This window comes from Balaenoptera acutorostrata, chromosome 1, assembly GCF_949987535.1.
Source record: "Balaenoptera acutorostrata chromosome 1, mBalAcu1.1, whole genome shotgun sequence".
NCBI lineage: Eukaryota > Metazoa > Chordata > Mammalia > Artiodactyla > Balaenopteridae > Balaenoptera > Balaenoptera acutorostrata.
Window position 1 is genome coordinate 98,574,677 of NC_080064.1, and position 20,966 is coordinate 98,595,642.

A 20,966-nucleotide genomic window follows, 5' to 3' on the forward strand; every position below is an offset into this window, starting at 1 on the left:
GGCACCTTTAGGCTCAGGGTCTGGTGGTGAGGCAGGTTAGGCTGGGGGCAGCTGAGGAAGGCTGAACCCAGGGAAATATCACAGTGGGAGGGAGCTTGAGCAGAGTGGAAACAAGCTAGGGCCACTTGAGGGGTAGATGTTTGGGACAAAGTAGGAGGACTAGGAACAGGAAAAGGAATAGGAAGAAAATAGGTAAGAATTGGAGGGCAAAAAACCGGAGTAGGTTACTCCTCTCTATGCCTTTGCTTAAGGAGGGACCTTTGTTCTTACAATAAATGAATGAATTCAAACAATAAATAAAAGCAAAGTTAGTTAATGCTTCCGCCTGTCAAAGAGAGTGTGTGTGACATAGCCAATTAGTTGCTTCACTCTCCAAACAGATTGTAGCCCACTGTACATGAACCATCTTGAATTATGTAAGTTATTCCTTAATAGAGCTTATTAATATGGTTCCTGGGCTTGAGTCCAATCTTTCCTTCTAGTAAAGTGAAATCAAATAGCATGGTTTCACTGTCGATAATGAGTTCTTAAATGGGCTTGAGCTTTGTTAGCATTACCAACATCAACATTCACTTTTTTAAAAAAAACAAAAAACAACAAAAAAAAACCATTCACTTTAGAGGCGATCACGGTAAAGGAGAATCTGATAAATCAAGAGAGAGGAGGAAGAGGATAAGAAAGGCAGGTTGGATGAGGGAGCCTCTACACTGAGGCAAATGACCCAGCTCAGCCGTCTCAATGGTCAGGAACCACCACAACTCTGTGCCTGTGAGCCACTCTCTCCCTCTTGTTTTTTGCCTTTTTAAAACTTTCTTATCTTCAAATTCAAACCAAATCACCTGAATTGATTGCTTTTGACAAAAAGTACAAGGGACACAGTTCCTTCCCTGGTGAGAGGTATCCTACTGCCCTGCTGTCTCCCTCCCTTCATCAAGCCAATGGCTCATGGCACTTTAATGGTATTGTGGGTGAGAGGAGAGGAGCTTCCAGTAGAAATTCTGAGACTTTATCAGCATCAGTAGGTTGGGAGTCTACAGAGAATATTAAAAGAACCCAAGAAGTAAAAGATAGAAACGTTTTCTACTGCAAGTGAAGCAACAGTTTACAAAAGCTGCTCTGTTCACAGATGTGTTCCTCCAGCTGCTCTCTGTTGCTTTAAGCTCTGCTCCCAGTGCTGACAGATGAGATAAGTATATATTCCTCTTGGGATGGACCCCCCTATTGTTCTTTTTTGTTTCTTCATAATTTAGAAACTCAGCACGGCTCTCTGTCCTTCTACTTCAAGCAAAGAATATTAATTAATTTTTAAATAGAGTTTGAAATTCCTTAACCAAGTTTAAAGGATTAGGATCATTGATCTAAAAATCCTAAAGCTGAAACTGACTAGCTAGTGGTCTTAAAAATAAATATTAGGGACTTCCCTGGTGGTCCAGTGGTTAAGACTATGCGCTTCCAATGTAGGGGGCGTGGGTTTGATCCCTTGTTGGGAACTAAAATCCCACATGCCCTTCAGCATGGCCAAAAAAAAAAAAAAAGTTAACATATACACACCACTACGTATAAAATAGATAAACAACAAGGAGCTACTGTATAGCACAGGGAAATATATTCAAGATCTTGTAAGATCCTATAATGCAAAAGAATCTGAAAAAGAATATATATATGTATAACTGAATCACTTTGCTGTACACCTGAAATTAACACAACATAGTAAACCAACTATACTTCAATTTTAAAAAATCATTAAAAAAATAAAAATGCAAAAAAAAATGTTAACAATAAAAATAATATGGCAAGGCATATACATGGTATCTTCTGCTTTGTTAAAGCATTTTCAAATCTGTCATCTTACTGAGTCTTTTTTGTTGTTGTTGTTTATTTATTTATTTTTTATTATTATTTTTAAATTTTTGGCCACACTGTGTGGCAAGTGGGAGCTTAGTTCCCTGACCAGGGATTGAACCTGCACCCCTTGCATTGCAAGACAGAGTCTTAACCACTGGACCACTGGGTTCTTTTAGTTGTGGCATGCGGACTCTTAGTTGTGGCATGTGGACTCTTAGTTGCGGCATGCATGCAGGATCTAGTTTCCCGACCATGGATCAAATCTGGGCGCCCTGCACTGGGAGTGCAGAGTCTTACCCACTGGACAGCCAGGTAAGTCCCAAGATGACTTCCTACGTTGATTTTACTACAAGGTGTTGGGACCACTAAGTTCTCACACTGCTTTCTTTGTGTCTCTCTTAGTTTCACTGCCATGGTTTCCAGTCCTGAGAACCACTGGACTTCTATTGCTTCAGTCACTAAATTCCTGAGCCAGTATGAGTTTGATGAGCTGGACTTTGGAAGTACCCTGGCTCTTGTGGGAGCACTCCTTAGAACAAGCATCTCTTCACTATCCTGGTGCAGGTGAACTGTTCCATATTATTTTGACCGGAAAGCACACAACCAGTCTCCTATGAAAGATCACTGAGGCCATATAGAAATCTAAATCCTTACAATCTCAGTTGGAGATGAAGGATCTGGAGACTCTATTCCAGTGAGGATGCTGAAGAATGAAGGATGGGAGAGATTAACATAATTCAAAAAGTAGGAATGGAAGTCAACTTAGAGTTGATATTCATAGACTTTTTTCTGCTCGTGTATAGGAAATGTGTGAAGCTTTTGAACAGAAGGCCAAGTAAATCAACATGCCCAAGCTGATGGTCACTGCCACAGGAGTTGCTGGCATCCCCAACATCCAGTCTGGCTATGAGATTCCCCCACCTGTCCCATTGAGTGATAACACGCCCTATACCTCCTCTGTGTATCATTTGTGCAAGAGACACTCATCCTTAGTCTGCCTGCTGTTCAGGGACCTTGTTTAGGAGGTTTTGGAAGTCTTATCTTTTGCCTGCATAAGAGTGGAAAATGACAGTCAGAAATGTTTTTAAATCCTTTACCCCACTGGACTATATCCATGTCATGACTCATGACCTTCAGGTCCCTGGGAGGGCTACACTGGATAGAACAGCTGTCTCTACAAATACCCAGCTGACACTGACAGCAATGCCAACCTCAATGGAGTGAGTCCCTGCACATACCAAAATGCGGACCAGAGATGATGTTGTAAATCACATGGAGATTCAGGGACAAAAGGTATCATAAATTTAGTAATTTTCTTAAATGGGAATTTAAGCTGTTACAATTAATTAACTAGTTCCCACTTACTAAAAATTCACCAACTAATTAATACTGTACTGAAAATTTTATCAGATAGGAAACAAGATTAACAATCAGCGCTTTTTTTAAAAAAGAAAATGAAGTACCATTACTCATTTTTCCATAAATTACAGAATGTTTCTCCCACCATTCCCCTCTTTCTGTTCCCTTTCTGCTTTGTCTATTTTCTAATATTCTAATTTCTTGCACATGTACGCCATACAGAATTTCAGCCATTCACCACTGGATCATACCAGAAGAATCATGAAAAAAAACCCTTAATCCTTCTCTCATATATTTTTGATGGGAAGGTTATATCTAAAGCCTATATATTGGTATTTTATTAAAAGAAGTTTGTTGAGATAGAGACCTACTACTTCAACAGAGATATATCAATGATGCTCTAAAATACATTGCAAATACTTTGTACAGCAGGTATAACTGTAACAAAAAAAGCTTAATAAATACCTAATTACTAGACCATCAACTGGATCAGGCCTCTAGCTAACCTGCCTGCCATTGCAGGATTATGCCAAGAACTACTAGAAGGACAATGGGCCCCCAGCTGAGAAGCTCATAGTTGGATTCCCAGCCTATGAACTCACCATCATCCTGAGCAACCCCTGCGACCATGAAATTCATGCTGCTACCAATGGCCCTGGCTCCTCTGGGTCCTATACTAGGCAGTCTGGGTTCTGGGCCTACTATGAGGTATTCTCCTGGAAACTAGAGAGAGGGGGGAATAGGTGACTTTCTCTTGGTCCATAGATTTAACAATATAAACAATAGTTAACACTTCTTGGTTTGTTTAACTAGTGGTTGAGGCTACTAGTGGATGCTCATGGCTATTTGCGAGGGAGGATAGATAAGCACTCATATTGGCTACTTTAGTTGGACGCCCCACTAAGGGCTCTTTTAGGCTGGATTCCAAATACAAAGGAAGTAGGAAAAAAAGGATATCATCAATGAGATTATATCAATTTATAGATACTTCTAACCAAATGCCAAGGTATTCTTTGATTTGAGAATCAAAAATTTTAATGTCATCTTTTAAAAATTAATTTTTATTGGAGTATAGTTGCTTTACAATATTGTGTTAGTTTCTACTGTACAGCAAAATGAATCAGCTATACATATAAATATATCCCCTCATTTTTGGATTTCCTTCCTATTTAGGTCACCACAGTGCATTAAGTAGAGTTCCCTGTGCTATACAGTATGTTCTCATTAGTTATCTATATATTTTTTTTAAACTTTGGGTTTATTTATTTATTTATTTATGACTGTGTTGGGTCTTCGTTTCTGTGTGAGGGCTTTCTCTATGTGCGGCAAGTGAGGGCCACTCTTCATCGCGGTGCGCGGGACTCTCATTATCGCGGCCTCTCTTGTTGCGGAGCACAGGCTCCAGACGCGCAGGCTCAGTAATTGTGGCTCACGGGCCTAGTTGCTCCGCGGCATGTGGGATCTTCCCAGACCAGGGCTCGAACCCGTGTCCCCTGCATGGGCAGGCAGATTCTCAACCACTGCGCCACCAGGGAAGCCCTAGTTATCTATTTTTTACATAGCATCAATAGTGCATATGTGTCAATCCCAATCTCCCAGTTCCTCCCACCCTCCCCCCTTCCCCCCTGGTATCCATATATTTGTTCTCTACGTCTGTGTCTTTATTTCTGCTTTGCAAATAGGATCATCTATACCATTTTTATAGATTCCACATATATGCATTAATATACGATATTTGTTTTACTCTTTCTGACTTACTTCACTCTGTGTAATGCTCTCAAAGTCCATCCACATCTCTACAAATGACCCAATTTTGTTCATTTTTATGGCTGAGTAATATTCCATTGTATATATGTACCACATCTTCTTATCCATTCCTCTGTTGATGGACATGTAGGTTGCTTCCATGACCTGGCTATTGTAAACAGTGCTGTTATGAACATTGGGGTGCATGTCTTTTTGATTATGATTTTCTCTGGTTTTATGACCAGTAGTGGCATTGCTGGGTCATATGGCAGTTCTATTTTTAGTTTATAAGGAACCTCCATACTGTTTTCCATAGTGGCTGTATGAATTTACATTCCCACCAACAGTGCAAGAGGGTTCCCTTTTCTCCACACCCTCTCCAGCATTTATTGTTTGTAGACATTTTTATGATGGCCATTCTGAGTGGTGTGAGGTGATACCTCACTGTAGTTTTGATTTAAATTTCTCTAATAATTAGTGATGTTGAGCATCTTCTCATGGGTTTGTTGGCCGTCTGTATGTCTTCTTCGGAGAAATGTCTATTTAGTTCTTCTGCCCATTTTTGGATTGGGTTGTTTGTTTTTTTGATATTGAGCTGCACGAGCTGCTTGTATATTTTGGACATTAATCTTTAGTCAGTTGCTTCATTTGCAAATATTTTCTACCATTCTGAGGGTTGTCTTTTCGTCTGGTTTATGGTTTCCTTTGCAGTGTAAAAGCTTTTAGGTTTAGTTAGATCCCATTTGTTTAGTTTTGTTTTTATTTTCATTACTCTAGGAGGTGGGTCAAAAAAGATCTTGCAGAGATTTATGTCAAGAGTGTTCTGCCTATGTTTTCCTCTAAGACTTTTATAGTGTCTTGCCTTACATTTATGTCTTTAATCCATTTTGCATTTATTTCTGTGTATGGTGTTAGGAAGTGTTCTAATTTCATTTTTACATGTAGCTGTCCAGCTTTCCCAGCACCACTTATTGAATACACTGTATTTTCTACATTGTATATTTTTTGCCTCCTTTGTCATAGATTAAGTGACCATAGGTGTGTGGGTTTATCTCTGGGCTTTCTGTCCTGTTCCATTGATCTATATTTCTGTTTTTGTGCCAGTAGCATATTGTCTTGATTACTGTAGCTTTATAGTATAGTCTGAAGTCAGGGAGTATGATTCCTCCAGCTCTGTTTTTTTCCCTCAAGACTGCTTTGGCTATTCGGGGTCTTTTTTGTCTCCATACAAATTTTAATATTTTTTGTTCTAGTTCTGTAAAAACTGCCATTGGTAACTTGATAGGGATTGCATTGAATCTGTAGATTGCTTTGGGTAGTATAGTCATTTTCACAATATTGATTCTTCCACTCCAAGAACATTGTATATCTCTCCATCTGTTTGTATCATGTTTAATTTCTTTCATCAGTGTCTTATAGTTTTCTGCCTACAGGTCTTTTTTCTCCCTAGGTAAGTTTATTCCTAGGTATTTTATTCTTTTTGTTGCAATGGTATATGGGAGTGTTTCCCTAATTTCTCTTTCAGATTTTTCATCATTAGTGTATAGGAATGCAAGAGATTTCTGTGCCTTAATTTTGTATCCTGCAACTTTTCCAAATTCATTGGTTAGCTATAGTAGTTTTCTGATGGCATCTTTAGGATTCTCTATGTATAGTATCATGTCATCTGCAAACAGTGACAGTTTTACTTCTTCTTTTCCAATTTGTATTCCTTTTATTTCTTTTTCTTCTCTGATTGCCCTGGCTAGGACTTCCAAAACTATGTTGAATAATAGTGGCAAGAGTGGACACCCTTGTCTTCTTCCTGATCTTAGAGGAAATGCTTTCAGTTTTTCACCATTGAGAATGATGTTTGCTGCGGGTTTGTCATATATGGCCTTTATTATGTTGAGGTAGGTTCCCTCTGTGCCCAATTTCTGGAGAGCTTTTATCATAAATTGGTGCTGAATTTTGTCAAAAGCTTTTGCTGCATCTATTGAGATGATCATATGGTTTTTATTCTTCAATTTGTTAATATGGTGTATCACATGGATTGATTTGCATATATTGAAGAATCCTTGCATCCCTGAGATAAATCTCACTTGATCATGGTATATGATCCTTTTAATGTGCTGTTGGATTCTGTTTGCCTGTATTTTGTTGAGGATTTTTGCATCTATATTCATCAGTGATATTGGTCTGTAATTTTCTTTTTTTGTAGTATCTTTGTCTGGTTTTGGTATCACGGTGATGGTGGCCTCGTAGAATATGCTTGGGAGTGTTCCTTCCTCTGCAATTTTTTGGAAGAGTTTGAGAAGGATGGGTGTTAGCTCTTCTCTAAATGTTTGATAGAATTCACCTGTGAAGCCATCTGGTCCTGGACTTTTGTTTGTTGGAAGATTTTAAATCACAGTTTCAATTTCATTCCTTGTCATTGGTCTGTTCATATTTTCTATTTCTTCCTGGTTCAGTCTTGGAAGGTTATACCTTTCTAAGAATTTGTCCATTTCTTCCAGGTTGTCCATTTTATTGGCATAGAGTTGCTTGTAGTAGTCTCTTAGGATGCTTTGTATTCCTGTGCTTTCTGTTGTAACTTCTTTTTCATTTCTAATTTTATTGATTTGAGTCCTCTCCCTCTTTTTCTTGACGAGTCTGGCTAATGGCTTATCAATTTTGTTTATCTTCTCAAAGAACCAGCTTTTAGTTTTATTGATCTTTGCTATTGTTTTCTTTGTTTTTATTTCTTTTATTTCTGTTCTGATCTTTATGATTTCTTTCCTTCTGCTAACTTTGGGTTTTGTTTGTTCTTCTTTCTCTAGTTCCTTTAGGTGTAAGGTTAGATTGTTTACTTGAGATTTTCCTTGTTTCTTGGGGTAATCTTCTATAGCTATAAACTTCCCTCTTAGAACTGCTTTTGCTGCATCCCATAGGTTTTGGGTTGTCATGTTTTCATTGTCTTTTGTCTCTAGGTATTTTTTGATTTCCTCTTGGATTTCTTCAGTGATCTCGTGGTTATTTAGTAACATATTGTTTTGCCTTCATTTGTTTGTGTTTTTTACGTCTTTTTCCCTGTAATTCATTTCTAATCTCATAGCGCTGTGGTCAGAAAAGATGCTTGATATGATTTCAATTTTCTTAAATTTACTGAGGCTTGATTTTTGACCCAATATGTGATCTATCCTGGAGAATGTTCTGTGCGCACTTGAGAAGAAAGTGTAATCTGCTGTTTTTGGATGGAATGTCCTATAAATATCAGTTAAATCTATCTGGTCTATTGTGTCATTTAAAGCTTCTGTTTCCTTATTTATTTTCATTTTGGATGATCTGTCCATTGGTGTAAGTGAGGCGTTAACGTCCCCCACTATTACTGTGTTACTGTTGATTTCCTCTTTTATAGCTGTTAACAGTTGCCTTATGTATTGAGGTGTTCCTATGTTTGGTGCATATATATTTATAATTGTTATATCTTCTTCTTGGATTGATCCCTTTATCATTGTGTAGTGTCCTTCCTTGTCTCTTGTAACATTCTTTATTTTAAAGTCTATTTTATCTGATATGAGTATTGCTACTCCAGCTTTCTTTTGATTTCCATTTGCATGGAATACCTTTTTCCATCCCTTCACTTTCAGTCTGTATGTATCCCTAGGTCTGAACTGGGTCTCTTGTAGACAGCATATATATAGACCTTGTTTTTGTATCCATTCAGCAAGCCTGTGTCTTTTGGTTGGAGCATTTAATCTGTTCACGTTTAAGGTAATTATCGAAATGTATGTCCCTATGACCATTTTCTTAATTGCTTTGGGTTTGTTTCCGTAGGTCCTTTTCTTCTCTTGTGTTTCCCACTTAGAGATGTTCCTTTAGCATTTGTTGTAGAGCTGGTTTGGTGGTGCTGAATTCTCTTAGCTTTTGCTTGTCTGTAAAGAGTTTGATTTCTCCATCGAATCTGAATGAGATCCTTGCCAGATAGAGTAATCTTGGTTGTAGGTTCTTCCCTTTCATCGCTTTAAGTATATCATGCCTTCTGCTGGTAGAGTTTCTGCTGAGAAATCAGCTGTTAACCTTATGGGAGTTCCCTTGTATGTTATTTGTCGTTTTTTCCTTGCTGCTTTCAATAATTCTTCTTTGTCTTTAATTTTTGCCAATTTGATTACTATGTGTCTTGCTGTGTTTCTCCTTGGGTTTATCCTGTATCGGACTCTCTGCACTTCCTGGACTTAGGTGGCTATTTCCTTTCCCATGTTAGGGAAGTTTTCGACTATAATCTCTTCAAATATTTTCTCTGGTCCTTTCTCTCTCTCTTCTCCTTCTGGGACCCCTATAATGTGAATGTTGTTGTGTTTAATGTTGTCCCAGGGGTCTCTTAAGCTGTCTTCATTTCTTTTCATTCTTTTTGCTTTATTCTGTTTCACAGCTGTGAATTCCACCATTCTGTCTTCCAGGTCACTTATCTGTTCTTCTGCCTCAGTTATTCTGCTATTGATTCCTTCTAGTGTAGTTTTCATTTCAGTTATTGCATTGTTCATCTCTGTTTGTTTGTTCTTTAATTCTTCTATGTCTTTGTTAAACATTTCTTGTATCTTCTCGATCTTTGCCTCCATTCTTTTTCCGAGGTCCTGGATCATCTTCACTATCATTATTCTGAATTCTTTTTCTGGAAGGTTGCCTGTCTCCACTTCATTTAGTTGTGTGCCTGGGATTTTATCTTGTTCCTTCATCTGGTACATAGCCGTCTTCCTTTTCATCTTGCCTATCTTTCTGTGAATGTGGTTTCTGTTCCAGAGGCTGCAGGACTGTAGTTCTTCTTGCTTCTGCTGTTTTCTGGTATTTTTTGATTTCCTCTTTGATTTTTTTCAGTGATCTCTTGGTTATTTAGTAGCATATTGTTTAGCCTCCATATGTTTGTATTTTTTACAGTTTTTTCCTGTAGTTGATTTCTAATCTCACAGCATTATTGTTGGAATGATGTTTGATATGATTTCAATCTTCTTAAATTTACCAAGTCCTGATTTGTGACCCAAGATGTGTTCTATCCTGGAGAATGTTACATGAGCATTTGAGAAGATATTGTACTCTGCCACTTTTGGGTGGAATGTCCTATAAATATCAATTAAGTCTATTTGGTCTATTGTGTCATTTAAAACTTGTGTTTCCTTACTTATTTTCTGTCTGGATGATCTGTCAATTGGTGAAAGTGGGATGTTAATATCCCCCACTATTATTGTGTTACTGTTGATGTCCCCTTTTACGGCTGTTAACATTTGCCTTATGTACTGAGGTGCTCCTATGTTGGGTGCATAAATATTTACAATTGTTATATCTTCTTCTTGGAATGATCCCTTGATCATAATGTAGTGGCCTTCCTTGTCTCTTGTAATAGTCTATTTTAAAGTGTATCTTGTCTGATATGAGTATTGTTACTCCAGCTTTCTCTTGATTCCCATTTGTATGGAATATCTTTTCCCATCCTCTCATTTTCAGTCTGTATGTGGTCCTAGGTCTGAAGTGGGTCCCTTGTAGACAGCATATATACAGGTCTTGTTTTTGTATCCATTCAACTAGTCTGTGTCTTTTGGTTGGAGCACTTAATCCATTTACATTTAAGGTAATTATCAATATGTATGTTCCTATTACCATTTTCTTAATTGTTTGTGGTTTGTTCTTGTAGGTCTTTGTCTTCTCTTGTTTTTCCCTCCTAGAGAAGGTCCTTTAGTATTTGTTGTAAAGCTGGTTTGGTGGTTTTGAATTCTCTTACCTTTTGCTTGTGTGTAAAGTTTTTGATTTCTCCATCAGGTCTGAATGAGATCCTTGATGGCTAGAGCAATCTTGGTTGTAGGTTTTTCTCTTTCATCACTTTAAGTACATCCTACCACTCCCTTCTGGCCTGCAGAGTTTCCACTGAAAAATCAGCTGATAACCTTATGGGGATTTCTTTGTATGTTATAATTTTTTTCTCTTGCTGCTTTTAATATTTTTTCTTTGAATTCAATTTTTGTTAGTTTAATATGTGTCTCAGTGTGTTTCTCTTGGGTTTATCCTGTATGGGACTCTCTGCGCTTCCTGGACTTGGGTGGCTGTTTCCTTTCCCATGTTAGGGAAGTTTTCAACTATAACCTCTTCAAATATTTTCTCAGGCCCTTTCCCTTTCTCTTCTTCTTCTGTGACCCCTATAATTCAAATGTTGGTGCATTTAGTGTTGTCCCAGAGGAATCTGAGACTGTCCTCATTTCTTTTCATTCTTTTTTCTTTATTTTGCTCCTTGGCAGTTATTTCCATTATTCTATATTCCATGTCACTTATCTGTTTTTCTGCCTCAGTTATTCTGCTATTGATTCCTTCTAGTGTATTTTTCATTTCAGTTATTGTGTAGTTCATCTCTGTTTGTTTGTTTTTTAGTTCTTCTAGGTCCTTGTTAAACATTTCTTGTATCTTCTTGATCCATGCCTCCATTCTATTTCTGAGATCCTGGATCATCTTTACTATCATTACTCTGAATTCTTTTTCAGGTAGATTGCCTATTTCCTCTTCATTTATTTGGTCTTGTGGGATTTTACCTTGCTCCTTCATCTGTAACATATTTCTCTGTCATCTCATTTTGTCTAACCTACTGTGTTTATTGTATCCTTTCTGAAGGCTGCAGGGTAGTAGTTCCTCTTGCTTCTGTTGTCTGCCCTCTGGTGAGTGAGTTTAGTCCAGGAGCTTGTGTAGGCTTCCTGATGCTAGGGACTGGTGCCTGCACTCTGGTGGATGGAGCTGAGTCTTTTCCCTCTGAAGGATGGGGTCAAATCAAGTGGCATGTTTTGGGGTGTCTGTGAGCTTAGTATGACTTTAGGCAGCCTGTCTGCTGATGGGTGGCACTGTGTTCCTGGCTTGCTGGTTGTTTGTCATGAGGTGTCTAACACTGGAGCCCACAGGCATCTGTGTGGGGCCGGGTCTTTGTGTTGATTTGGATACCTCTGGGAGTGCACACACCAATTAATATTCTCTGGGCCTGGGAATTCTCTGGTAGTCCAGCGTCCTGGACTTGGTGCTCCCATTCCAGAGGCCCAGGCCCGACCACTGGCTGGGGAACCAAGAGCCCACAAGCTACGCAGTGCAGCCAGAGAAAAAAGAAAGAAAAGAAAAGAAAAGTAAAGAAACAGACAAACAAAACCCAAAACAAATAGCAAAAACAACAGCAAACAGCAGCAACAACAACACAACACATACATACACAAAAAAAAAGAAAAAAGAAGAGAAAAAAAACAAAAGAATTAAAAAATGAGAACTGTCAATAAGGACTAAACTAACAAAAACAAAAAATGAAAAATAAAAACAGAAAGCAAACAAACAACATAAGTGAAGAAAACAGAAAATATACACATAAAAACAATCAAAAAATAAAGAAAAAATAGGATAAAAAACAAAGAACAAAAACAAGAAAAAACCATGAAACAAAAATGTAAAGTAAAAATAGAAAAATTAAAAATATATATTAAAAATATAGAAAAAATAAAAATAAAAAAGATAGAAGATAAAAAATGATAAAAGGAACAACACCAACAACTGAACAAAATGAAACAAACAAAAAAAGAATAATAGTAATAAGAATATTTTCCTAGGGACTTCTCTGTCAGTGTCCTTGCTACCACAGTGAGCCATAGCCAATCTCTGCTTCCCCAGGAGGCCTTCCAACAGCTCTATGTAGGTCTCTGGACCTGCTGTGGGCACTGTGGGGCCAGCTCAGACTCTGACCTGGTCTGACTCCCACATGTACTTGTCCCCAAAGTCCACTGTTGCAAAGGCTAGATGGCCTCAAATGTGAGAACACTTGTTGTCTATTCAGGTATTTCACAAACACAGGATTTACCAAGCTGATCACAGGGATTTAGTCTGTGGCTTGTGCAGCTGAATGGAAAGATTTCTGTTCCTCTTCCTTAGTCACACTGCCCCTGGGACTCACCTTTGGCTTTGACCCCACCTCTGCATGCATGCCACCCTCAGATGTTTATTCCTTGCCCAGGCAAGAGTGATCAAAATCAGTAGCTGCTTGGGGCACATTTACTCACTCAGGCTGGGAAAGGGTATGATGGCCACAATTGAGTTGTGTGTGAGTTGCCTGTGGCGGTGGGGACCAGCAGGCATTTGCAACAGACTGTGGTGTGCTCACTCTGGTGGGATTCCCTCCCAGTTCCTGCAAAGGCAGGAGCTGGCATGTGGGAGTGGTGGAGGCCCTGCCCCCACATGTACCTCTCAACTATAACGCCTTGTTTTCCAGGCAGACAACGCTTCCTCTAGGGGCATTCCTGGCCATGCATCCCCTCACTCCTGTCCGCTCTGCTGTATTTGCACAGCCAACAGTGCTCCTCTTCTGGGATCCATTCTCCCAACCCCATGCTTTAGCACTAAGCCCCTCCTGGTGTTGGCAGACCCTTGTTCCAGCAATATCATCTTTTTATAGTAGAGCTAAAGTCATATTTGAATTAATGTGATGTTCATCACCCATACTTATACTACAGCTTCTCTAGTACTGGATTCTTTAATTCTTTGTTTTTGTTTGCCAAGAGGGCTTACAGTTGTTGTCTTCCATTTCCTTGCATGTACGAGAAAGCCTGACTGTTGTTTTTATACTCAATCAATAGCTTGTTGAACATTAAAGTCTTGGCTCACCTTTTTTCCTCAAGATATTGTAAGTTTTACTTCCTTTTTCCCTCTGGCATTGCATATTGAGCTAGTTCTTTGCCTATGGATTTTTCATTTACTTTTTGTTATTGTTGTTGACTGGGTTTGCAGTTGAATAGTTTTTTCAAGTAGTGCCATGGCTGCTAGAGTCCTTGAGTTCATTCATATTTGAGAACATCTGCACATATCCTTTATACTTGAAAACTTCCTTGTCAGAGTATAATATGACAGGCTAATACTTTCTTTTCCTCAAAACTTTATAGATGTAGATAAAACTTTTAACACCATTTCAAATTCTCTCTGCTTTACCGTTCAACTTCAGCCACTGGGGCAGCAACCAGTTCTTCATAAGCTTCAATCACCTTCATGGAGTTGTAGACCTGTGTGTTGCACTTCCTGCTTCCCACTCTGGAGCTTCTCAGGTACAGGCTTCCACTGAAGCATGGACAACCTAGACTTCAGAGGAGTTAATGTCATCCCTGGGGGTCAGGGGAACATGTTGTCTCCACCTTTCTTCCTTGGATGATCTAAAAACACATTCCAGAACTTATGGTTACCAGGGGAGAAGGGTGGTGGAAAGGGATAGATTGGGAGTTTGGGATTGACATGTGTGTACTGCTATATTTAAAATAGATAACCTACAAGGACCTACTATTAAAAAAAATTAATTAATTAAAAAAACTCATACATTCCATAGGAGTTCTAAGACAGTCCCAAGGAACTGAGCATCCAGCTGCCCCTCGCAGTAGCCATCTTGATAACATACTTTTGTATTGGCCCTCCTTCTTCCTGTTTCACTCCTCCATCTTTTACTCCTGCTCATAATTTACTCTCACATGAGCTGCTTCTGGATAAACTTAGCCTTAGGTATGCATTGCTCCATTGTGTTATGGCATTGAATATAGTTATGGGGATGTTTGAAGCCAATAGGTACTCACTGAGCCTTTATCAACTCATATCTTTTAAATTATTTAATACCTATTTCCTTCTGTTGCCTGAAGAGTTAATTATTTATTCTTGAAGTTCAATAACTTAACTAGGATACACTTTGGTTATGATGGTTCTTTATCATTTTCTCCTGGAAGACAGTTGACAGGTAAGGGTTAACTTAACTGATGCCCTGATGCCAGGCTGGTTTCCTGGAGATAATTTGGCCTGCTGCCTCTGAAAACCAGCTGTAGCCTAGAATTTAATGAAATCTATCCTGGCAAAGAGCTGATATGGTGGATCAGGACCTCAGCCAAGTTTCCACTAAGTAACAGTGCTGTAATCCCAAGGGTTATATCACACCAGGGGAAGGTCAAGTGATCTCCCAATCAATGAATGCTGACGTAGTGGGTAGAGCTGAAAGCCAAGGTTCTGCAACACCATACTGTTATTAGATCCTATACCCTAATCTCACTAGGAAGACTTTGGTCTTTAAAAATTAAGAAGCTTAAAAACCCCAACATCCAAAGCCCAGGGTCTCTTTCTTATATTTGCACTCTGATTGTTGTGTGCTGCCTGAGAACAAGATGGTCACAGGAGGATCATTAACCTGCTATTGCTTTAATCTCTGGGTTTTCTTCCAATAAAAAACAGTTCCAGAAAGCCTAGTTTGTGTGCTGCTTGATCAATCACCCTTAATTGCTTGACAATTGGTGTAAGAAGCTGGGTATCTGACTTGGGGTATCCATCATGGCCTTCTAGAAGTGAACCAATGGACTAAAGATTAGAAAAATCTGCCTGGAGTATTTTGACCCATTACCTTCAAAGATTGTTGTGGCAGTCACGAGGTCTAGTCTCCCAAATTCCCAAGGATCCAGAGTGATGAAAAGAGACTGGGTGTTAAGATCACCCAGCCTAATATTCGATGGTTGTTATTAATGATCTTGGAGGAAGTTGCTCAAAAGAGGACGGAGGGAAGCCTAAATTAGCATCTCTGATGAAATAGCAACTTGAAAACTCTGATTGGTTAAATGTGAAGTGATTTCTTATATGGCCATATGCAAGTAGGATCAAACAAATAGGCCACTCCTCTGACTCTCTTCCTGTGACTGGCAAGGTCAATTCAAAATGGCATGGGTAATTAGCATACTAGGGTGTTACACACCCCAATTAAATGGGGGCAAAGGAGGGGACAGAATTGTAGTATGTGACTTATGTGATTAGTTACCCACAGCAGTTGAAGAAGATAATCACAAGTAGGGCTGACTGAACCAACAGAACTTCTGGGTAGATTCCTACTGATGTTATATCTTAGAAGTCTATGTGATTATGGTTTTTAAATAAAGGGTTCAAACATGATGAAATTGATGATGGTACCTATCCTTGTTTATGGAAAAAAATAGAGACTTGTTGTCAAAGGGATGGATGCAACAGGACTGATCACTTTGTGAGTAAAGTGGAGAGAAGAATAGGGGGCAGCATATCCAGAATACAGTAGTCCCTGCTTATCTGCGGTTTCTCTTTATATGGTTTAGTTTACCTGTGGTCAAGCATGGTCTAAAACTATTATATTAAATGAGAAATTCCAGAAATAAACAATTTATAAGTTTTAAAGTATGCATCATTCAGAGTATGAACTCTTGTGCTATTCCTCTTTGGCCTGCTCAGGATCTCCAACCATCGACACTGTCTTCTCCTGACATCAATCATGGACATTGTCATGGCTTGGGATTCAGGATCACCCCAAGCAGATGATCCTCCTTCTGACATATTATCAGAAGGTCAAGAGTAGCCTAATGCTATATCATTCATCTGACTTTAGCTTATCATGTAGGCATTTTGTCATCTCACACCATCACAAGAAGTGTGAGTACAATACAGTAAGATATCTTGAAAGAGAGACCACATTTGCATAACTTTTATTACAGTGTATTTTTATAATTTTTCTATTTTATTATTAATGTTGTTCATCTCATTGTGCCTAATTTATAAATTAAACTTTATCATAGGTATGTAAATATAAGAAAAAGACATAGTATATGTAGGATTTTGTACTATCTACAGTTTCAGGCATCCTCTGGGGGTCTTGAAATGTATCCCCTTTGGATAAGGGGGTGTTACTGGACACGATTGTAAGGGATTCAAAATAATACCCCATTTCTATAACATTGGTTGTGAAATGGTTGATCAAATGCGGGTAGCACTGGGGCACTGTCATAGTCAACAATTCCCTGGCACCTCCTGACTTGATGAGTTGGAGGCTTTTGCTTTCTAACTGGAGTTATTAGGCACATTATCAAGCAATAAAGGGATAGTTCTATTGTTGCAATGTCTGCTATGAATTGTGTCCCCAAAATTCATTTGTTGAAGCTCTGAGCCCCATGTGACTGTATTGGAGATAGGGCCTTTAAGAAGATAATTAAGGTTAAATGAGGTCACAAGGGTGGAGCTCTAACCCAATAGAAATTGTGTCCTTATAAAAGAGGAAGAGACACCAGAGATGTCTCTTTCTCTCCACCATTCAAGGAATCAACCAGAAGGCGGCTGTCTGCAAGCCAGGAAGAGAGCTCTCACTAGAAACTGAACCCTGTCGGAAACTTGATCTTGGACTTTCCAGCTTCCAGAACTGTGAGAAAATAAATTTCTGCTGTTTAAGTCACCCAGTCTATGGTATTTTATTATAGAAGCCCAAGCAAACTAAGACAATGTCCAAACCTAATCTGATGGCTACTTCATGTCTCTTGTTACCCACAGAGGATAGAGTCAAAGGAAGGTGGAGAAGTCAGCCTGAAGACAAATTGCTTAAGCCTGCTGTTTACTTCCAAATGGTAGGCTAACTGGATTGCCTGCCCAATGCTATAAATGTCCTGAATAGAACCATCCCAGAAACAGTCCATCTGCTCTCAGCCATCTGTTAGGAACCTAGGAATCTGAGGACAGGAAGTTTTCTGGAGCTGAACAACTGTAATTTGGGGACCCAATCCAGGTCTCCCTTCCCACACCATTCTCTTTTTATTTCCCCAACATTGACTCTAGGCAACTGTAAAATCAGGACTGCACTCTGTGATAAAGGATGGGTGGAGACTAACCTGGGTCACTGCTATCTCTACCTGGATGTTGAGGGTCTACCCAACTGCAACTGTACCTTTACCCTGTTCTGGGTCCAAAACTTTACTGTGACACTGAGTAGCCATTATTACCTTGGTGCTGATACAAATGAAATCCTCCAACTATTGCATGACCCATGGGAATGGGAAAGTTTTGATGCAGGATTCCCACCTAGGTGATGGCCCCAGGTATGGGTAAAATACCATAAGTATTTATGGAAAAAGAAAAAATGCTTTTCTAGGTAGGAAGGAGATATCTGAAACCATGGCAGCTGGATGGTGATGCATTCTCACTGTCTTTCATTAGATCCTCCCAGGAGAATTATCACTTAGGTTGTCCCAAGTTTTTGACACAACTCTCAAAAGTAGTGGACTCCTCTGCTAATCATTATGATACTAAATCTACCATCTATAGAATAGGATGCAGTCGGGGAGATCCAGTGGCCATTCTAGTGTCTCCTAATGTCACCATCCTTCTAGAATATTCTACTGAGTTACACCACCCAGTATCTGCCAATGTAACTGTCAGGGAAGGATCCTGGATCCCCAGGCCTAGTCGTCCATGCAGGAGAAATTTTCTTCCTTCTGGGATAGTATTGGCTCCCTGATCATTGGAGCTGACTTGGGACCAATGTTGTAGTCATTAGTCAGTTGTTTCTTGACCTTTGTACTACATCTCCCAATGATGGCCTTATTCAACTCCATGTAATGCTTATGCCCATCAGTAAGGAAAACAGCTGACTGGTTGACTCTGAATATACATGACAGTCTCTGTTCTATGTAGTGTACCCATCAGGAACTCTTCCTTGTGAATGAACATCTTCCTTGATTGGCCTCAGTTAAATGAGACTTGCACCCTTCAGAAGATTTACACAATCGTTCTTAGCTTTCCAGGACTCTGTGACCATTTTTGTCTTAGATGCAAAGAAGTCACCTTTCTGAGGGGTAGAAGTCATAGCGTGCCTCAACTTAACTTGTAGTCTCATCTTTGGATGATAAAAAGCAGAAGAGTTAACATAATGTGGTATATGGCAATAGTAATTCTAGAAAATATTAATAAGATGGAACAATGGTCCAAGAGATGAGACAAAATTAAATAGATAATCATCAGTTCCTGTATTTCATTTAAATTAAATTGAAATCATTACACACTACACATTTGTTGATTAATCCTTGAAAAGCCAAGAACTGTACTAGTCACTAGAGATGTAGAGATGAATAAAATAATACCTGCCTCCAGGAGCTTACCTATTAGCAGCAGACATAGACTATAAACAAATGACACAAAACACAATGCTGTGTATAATAAAATTTTGCATAGGGTTATAAAAAGTCAATTTCCCAAGTACACATGAGTAAGATTTGACTTGAATCCATTTCATCTGAAAGGCTCCATATGAAACAAAAATGTGATAAAGTTGCTGCAAGAGATAATACAGTCTTAGGTCGCATTAGTAGAAATATTGAATTCAGCAAAAAAAATAAACAAACAACAAATTAAAAAATATATAACACTGGACTAGGAGTCAGAAGCTCTGAGCTTGGGTTCTGGCTACATATTTTACTGTGTAACTTCAGCAAAGTCTCATTCTCAGTTTCCTCATCTGTTTAGAGGAACAATAAAGAAACAATAAAGTCTAATTTGCCTCCTTAATTGCTGTTGATAGTGCAAACTGATACAACTAGTTTGGAAAAGAAACGTTCAGCTAAATAGTAAATTTTACGACGCATACGTTGTTTCACACAGCAACCCTATTCCTAGGTGCAAACACAAGAAATTTGCAAATGCATACCAAGAGATGGTACAGGAATGCTTATAGCAGCATGTAGGGAGAAAACTGGAAAAAAACCACATGTTGTTCTATACAGAAAGGATAAGTGAATTGCAGCATGTTCATATAATGAATACCATAGAGCTGTGAAAATAAGTGAATAGCTTCTACTTGTAACAACTTAGATGAATCTCAAAAACTTAATGCTAAGCTAACAAGCAAGAAATAGAAAAATACATATGGTATTATTTCACTTATATGAAGTCAAAACTAATGAATATATTAAAACTAAATAATAAACTACTTGTAATAAATTATTGTGAAACTAATTAATATATTATTTAGGGATACACATGTATATGTGATAAAATTATAAATGAAGCAAGGAAATGGTTGGCACAAATTTCAGAATAGTTGCTTACTCCAGGGGAGTGAAAAGCATCTAACTGGGGAAGAAAATATAGGATAATATTCAAAGATAATATTATCTTATTCAAACTGGGTGGTGGGACAGGGGTTTCATTTTAATACTTTTCTTTAAAATGTATATCTAAACTTATACATATGGTACATGTTACCATAAAATTGAGAGAGACTAAATAATACAGACTTACAGAAAAAAAAATTGAGCAATATGGAAAGATACACAATGCCAACACTTTTAAACCTTTATTATTATTCTACAAATCTTATGATGCTGGTAATTCTTTCCAGCACTCAAGTGCTCAGATGGAAAGCAAGTTTGACAGGGACTCAGTTGGAGCTACTAAGGAGCTATTAAGAAGGGACGTTTTACCTGCAGGTCTTTTGTACAGGGCCAGGAGAGCCAAATTCAATAGAAAATATCTTACTAAGTTTAAACAACATCTAGACCTGTTAGTGCCAAATAGATAAATCTGGGACTACTGGCCTTGCTGCTTGTTTTTGCATATTTTTGACTTACACTTGATTTGACACAATTCTGACTCTTTGTCCCAACCATATTCTCCTAGGTACCTCATGGAAATGTCTTTCCTAGTTCAACCTGGGCCACCAACTAGCCCACTTCATTTAATATAAGGAAGCAATGCAGTGTAAATATTAGGAGATTTCCATTCTGGATGTTCCTGCTCTTGACACTGAATCCCAGACCTGGTACTTAAGATTTGTTTGACAATTTTCTCATCTACAAAGTTGAGGTGACAGTAATAATTCTTTTTATAGGCCAAATAAAATAAGGAAGTAGAGCTCTCTGACAAACATTCATTGTTTTTCAGTCACTCAGTATTCACTCTCCATTCTTTTAGAATTTCCTTTTATGGCTAATTCGGATGGAAATTTAAATGCAAATGCCCTGTCCTTTCTCGAAGTGAGGGACTGGTTCAAGCTCCAAGCTACACAATCAGACTATTTCTCACAGGACTTTGATTCTTGTATGGACTGATGCATGGATAAAAAGTAAAATTGGAGCTTATTTATCCTAAGCCCTCCTCCCACTTTGCTCCCCCAAGAAATGTGATTTCTGTCATAATCAGAAGCAGGTCCTATATTCTTATCTTTGATTCTGTGAGCTTCCTCATATTCTCCCAATATA

General features: G+C 38.5%; 1 pseudogene; it reads left to right on the forward strand.

Annotated features, from left to right (window-relative positions):
• Nucleotides 1-2,257: 2,257 nt before the first annotated feature.
• On the forward strand, nt 2,258-3,951 carry LOC103011011 (acidic mammalian chitinase-like; annotated as a pseudogene).
• Nucleotides 3,952-20,966: the final 17,015 nt, after the last annotated feature.